Genomic DNA, 6,000 nt, shown 5'->3' with positions numbered 1-6,000 from the left:
TGCATGTCTCGAAGTTTTTTTTTTTTTTTTTTTTTTTGTGCTGCCAGGGATTGAACTCAGGACCTTGTTTATTTTATTTTATTTATTTTTTTTTTAAAGAAAGGATTAATTAACAAAACCATAGGGTAGGAGGGGTACAACTCCACACAATTCCCACCACCCAATCTCCATAACCCACCCTCTCCCCTGATAGCTTTCCCATTCTCTATCTCTCTGGGAGCATGGACCCCGGGTCATTGAGGGTTGCAGAAGGTAGAAGGTCTGGCTTCTGTAATTGCTTCCTCGCTGAACATGGGCGTTGACTGGTCGGTCCATACTCCCAGTCTGCCTCTCTCTTTCCCTAGTAGGATGGGTCTCTGGAGAAGCTGAGCTCCAGGACACATTGGTGGTGTCTTCAATCCAGGGAAGTCTGGCCGGCATCCTGATGACACCTGGAACCTGGTGACTGAAAAGAGAGTTAACATACAAAGCCAAACAAATTGTTGAGCAATCATGGACCCAAAGCTTGGAAAAGTGGAGAGGAAGTATTAGGGAGGTACTCACTGCAAACTCTAGTATACTTCTGCTTTCTTACTTTGGTGCCATACTCCAAACTCAGTCAATTTTCGAAGTTTTTAAAACACAGACTGAGTCTTTTTAATATATAGGCTGTGTATTTGATATGTGGATTCTCTCAAAAGCCTAGACCAAGTAGATCAGAAGCATCCAATAGCACAGCTATATACAATATACTGGGTACTGTACAGCAAACCCTAACAAATGGACTTTTCAGAGTTAACCCAATTACCAAATAATGTGATGATAACACTAACTATCCATTGTCTTTTTGAACCCTAAGACAGCAGGAACCTCACATCTCCACTATAGAGCCTCTACTTCCCCCAGTCCTGGAACCTTTGGATAGGGTCCACTTTCCCGTATGCCTCTCCCAATCCATATCAAATAATATTGCATCTGCCGATCGCAACCTAATCAACACAACGATTGCCACCTCAATATGCTTCAGCTCAGACTATGTCCAGAGACTTCAAGTGTGGAATGACAACCCTTCAGCTTCATTACTCGGGTGAGACCTTTCCTTTCATAGTATACTCTAATTCCATCCCAGGTGGTTCACTTTCTAACAAAGTCCCAAAACCTAGATATACACCAGGTTCTATGAGAGAGAGCATATGTTCACATGTATCCATAAACTACTGCAAAATGTATACCTAAAAGCAGAAGCACACTAGAGTTTGCAGTGAGTACCCTCCCCAACACTTCCTCTCCACTCTTCCAAGCTTTGGGTCCATGATTGCTCAACAATTTGTTTGGCTTTGTATGTTAACTCTCTTTTCAGTCACCAGGTTCCGGATGCCATCAGGATGCCAGCCAGGCTTCCCTGGACTGAAGACCCCACCAATATGTCCTGGAGCTCAGCTTCCCCAGAGACACACCCTACTAGAGAAATAGAGAGGCAGACTGGGAGTATGGACTGACCTGTCAATGCCCATGTTCTGCAGGGAAGCAATTACAGAAGCCAGACCTTCCACCTTCTGCAACCCACAGCGACCCTGGGTCCATGCTCCCAGAGAGATAGAGAATGGGAAAGCTATCAGAGGAGGAGGTGGAATATGGAGATTGGGTGGTGGGAATTGTGTGGAGTTGTACCCCTCCTATCCTATGGTTTTGTTAATTTATCCTTTCTTAAATAAAATAAAATAAAATAAAAAGATGCTTCCAACTTCTGGTTTCATTCATGTATCTTCCTGATTTGACTGGTGAACCAGGGTAGAAGGTTAATTGGATTGACTACAACATTGTGGTTTTGTTTGTTTAATTTTACATATTTATTTTATTTGATACAACAGAGAGAAATTGAGATAGAGAGGGAGAGAGAGACATCTGCAGCACTACTTTACCACTTGTGATGTTTCCCCCTCCTTCCCTCCCACCCCGCAGGTGGGAACCAAGGACTTGAACCTGGTTCCCTGCGAATAGTAATATGTGCACTTAACCAGGCATGCCACCACCTGGTCCCCAGTATAACATTATGCTCATTCCACTGAATCCAAAATCTCTGCTCGATGGGCCTATGTCAATAAATTTGCCCTGAGTTAATACTATATTTCTTCCACTGCTTTTTCCTTAGGACCAGGACCTTACATATGTGCAATATCACCATTCCAGCTCATTTTTTCATTCACATAGTGAGATAAAGGCAGGGAAAAGGAAGACATCAAGTACTAAAATCTCTTCCACTGCCATAATACTGTTCATGTGGTGCTGGGACCCAAACCTGTGCTCTGCACATGGCAATACAGGCACCTACCTTGGTGAGTTCTCACTCTGGCCCATGTTTCACCACTGTCCCATACATTTTATACACATTTCCACACATTACTGATTTACGTCCATATTCTGGAATTAGCAGGTAGATTTTATTCCAAAGCACTACTCAGCTCTGGCAAATGGTGGTGCTAGGGATTGAACCTGTGATCTTTGGGGCCTCAGGCATGCAAAGTCTTTTTGCATAACCATTATGCTACTTTTTCAGCTCTGTTCTTTTTTTTTTTTTTTTTTTGCCTCCAGGGTTATTGCGGGGGCTGGGTGCCGGCACTATGAATCCACTGCTCCAGTGGCCTTTTTTTTTTTTTATAAGAGAGAGAGAAATTGGGGGTGGGGGTGGGGGTGGAGGTAGGGAGAGAGATAGAGAGACACTTGTAGACCTGCTTCATTCTTGTGAAGAGACTACCCTGCTGGCAGGTAGCTGGAGGCTCAAGCTGAGATCGTTGAGTGGCTCCTTGTACTTTGTACTATGTGCGCTTAACGTGGTGCGCCACTGCCCTCCCCCTTCCCACCCTCAGTTGTCTTTTCCTGACATACTTTGCTTAATTTAATCAATTCAAGTGCCATCTATGCTGTCTCTAAGGCAAAATTTTTATCTTTTCTAGCATCTTAGTAGTTTTCTGTTGAGTACGCAATACAACTGCATTTATCCATTTTGTCAGTGAGCATTCTGGGTTGTTCTCATGTCTTGGCTACTTTGAATACTTTTGTTGTGAACAAAAGTAGCTTTTAAATTTGTGTTTTCACATTCTTTGGATAAAGAATATCTCGTAGTGCTTCTGTTTGTATGATATTTCTACTTGCAGATCTTGAAGGAATCTCCAGGCCTTGCAAAATAGCTCACTTGGATAGTGTGCTGTTTTGCCTCATATGCAGCCTCACCAATTGAAGGAAGCTTTGATGCTCTACCTCTGTCTCCACCTCCCTGCCTTCTCTGTCTCTGTCAGAAAAGAAAAATAAAAGAAATTTCCATACCTTTTTCCACTAATCTGTCAATTTACATTCCCTCCAACTGTGTGGGGATCCTACTCCTACACAGATTGACCCACATTAATTACCTCAGTCTTTTTGCTGTAGACCTCCCTCCCCACACACCCACAGATGAGGTTACCAATGGGAAAAGGGAAGTGAGTGAAAGAAACAAACAGAAGGGGTCATTTTGATAGCGTGAATGGCACTAGAACTATGGTGGTAAGTGTATTAAAGTTGGTATAAATATTGAGATGTTAAGTTGTACTTATTACTAAAGCCTACTCAGCATGGTAAATTAATAAAGATTTATATATACATATTTAAATAATATAATCTAACAACCATATGCTACCATGTTATAGCTACCATATTCTACCTATAATTGTCTACATATTGTAAGAAAGAAAATGCATTACCAAGTTTCATTTACCATTCGTTGTTCACAAACTCTATATAAGGAAGAAAATGTAGACAGCTGTTAGGCATACTGTTCTACAAACATCAATTCGTCTGCAATTGTTGATAGTCTTGTTTACTCTTTATATAACTTGATTGTTTCTGTCCAGTTGTTTTATCAGTAGCTGAAAGATCACACATGGTAAAGTGTGGGTTCTACCAGGTGAGCTTTCTATGATTTTTTATATGATTTTCTTTATTTCATTTTTTCTTTTATTTTTTTATTACTTTATTGGGGGATTAATGTTTTACAGTAGTGAATGAAAGAAATGAACAGAAGGGGTCATTTTGATAAAATAAAATAAATAAATATTAATAAATAAACTATTGTAAAATACAATAGTTAGTACATATGTAAGACTTCCCAGTTTTCCACATAACAATTCAACCCCCACTAGGTCCTCCTCTGCCATACTGTTCCAGGACTTGAATCCTCCCCCATACCCCAGAGTCCTTCATTTTGGTGCAATACACCAACTCCAGTTCAAGTTCTGCTTAGTGTTTTCCTTTCTGATCTTGTTTTCAACTTCAATGTATGAGTGAGATCATCCCATATTCATCCTTCTGTTTCTGACTTATCTCACTTAATATGATTCCTTCAAGCTCCATCTAAGATGAGGTAAAGAAGGTGAATTCATAATTTTTAATAGCTGAGTAGTCTTCCATTATGTATAAATACTACAACTTACTCAACCACTCATCTGTTGTTGGACACCTGGGTTGCTTCCAGGTTACCCTATTTATTTTATCTTTTAGAAGTTTGTTTTTTAACTGAAGTAACATTGAGTTACAACTTTATATATGTTTCAGATGTGTTTCATTAAAAATCAACATATGTAATGTATATACTTCATTAAGTTGTCTAATCTATTTTTATTCTTTTTCTCATTTTTTAAAAATTGTTTTAAACATTTAAATCTTTCTTTACTGGTTTCATTTTTATTGTTATTTTAAAAGAGTATAAAATTTGCCCTCTTTACCACTTTTTTAATATTTATTTATTTTTTCCCTTTTGTTGCCCTTGTTTTATTGTTTTTGTTATTGATGCCATCATCGTTGTTGGATAAGACAGAGAGAAATCGAGTAAGGAGTGGAAGACAGAGAGAGGAGAGAAAGAGAGACACCTGCAGACCTGCTTCACCACCTGTGAAGTGACTTCCCTGCAGGTGAGGAGTCGGGGGCTCAAACCGGGATCCTTAAGCCAGCCCTTGAGCTTTGCACGTGTGCTTAACCTACTGCGCTATCCCCTGACACCCCCTCTTTACCACTTCTAGATGAAAGTTTAGCAATGTTAAGTATATCCTCACCACTGTTAAATACAGTAGCAGCACATTTTCACCTAGCAGATCTTAAGCTCTTTACCGACTCAAATAACCACCCTCCTCAACCCCTGAGCCTCCATCTACTGATAGCCACTATTCTACTTTCTGTGAATTCAAGTGCTCCATACCCGTCATAGAAGTAGAATCCTACGGTGTTTTCTTCTTGTGACTGAGTGGTTTCACTTAATAGAACATCCTCAAGGTTCATCCATGTTGTAACAGGTGACAGAATTTCCTTCCTCAGGGAGGTGGGGCCCAAATGAGCGCTTAAGCAGCACATTCCTGGAAGCCCATGCGTGTCCCTAGCTGGACCCAGAGCAAACCTCATGGCAAACTAGATCCAAATTCTGAAGGAAATATTTTATTTTTCTGCATAATCTGCATTTTACACACTCCCTACCCCCACCTTACAGGCACTCCATGACCTCCAGCTCACACACACCCCACTGGCCACATCTTTCTTGGCAGGAGCTCTGCTTGGATATTCCTTGCTCTGTTTTTGCAGTTCAGACTTTCCTCACCCAGATCCCTACCTCATTTCTGCCCTTTTGGGGCAATGCTGACTTTAACCAAATGGCCAGTCATGGTCCTTGGTTGTCCCACTCTAGGAAATTTTCCCTGACTAGACAACTCTGCTGAGAACCACCTCTTCCAACACCTGGTTTGGGCCCCTGTAACTTCTATGTCACTTGAGAAATAAAGAAATGCATGCAGCATGTAGATGCATATGAAAAAATAAGTGGCTGAGGAATAGTCCATATTATCTATCCATCCTACATCTATCTATCTATCATGTCTATTATCTACCTCTTTATTGTATTCAGATCTGAGGAATGAACCCAGAACCTCACTCATCTGACCTACCTTTTAACTGCTGAAAGTGATTTGACTTCCCTGATCCAATTATTTAATTTATTTATTT

Source organism: Erinaceus europaeus, chromosome 2 (assembly GCF_950295315.1).
Source record: "Erinaceus europaeus chromosome 2, mEriEur2.1, whole genome shotgun sequence".
Classification (NCBI taxonomy): Eukaryota; Metazoa; Chordata; class Mammalia; order Eulipotyphla; family Erinaceidae; genus Erinaceus; species Erinaceus europaeus.
This window is presented reverse-complemented; position numbering follows the sequence as displayed.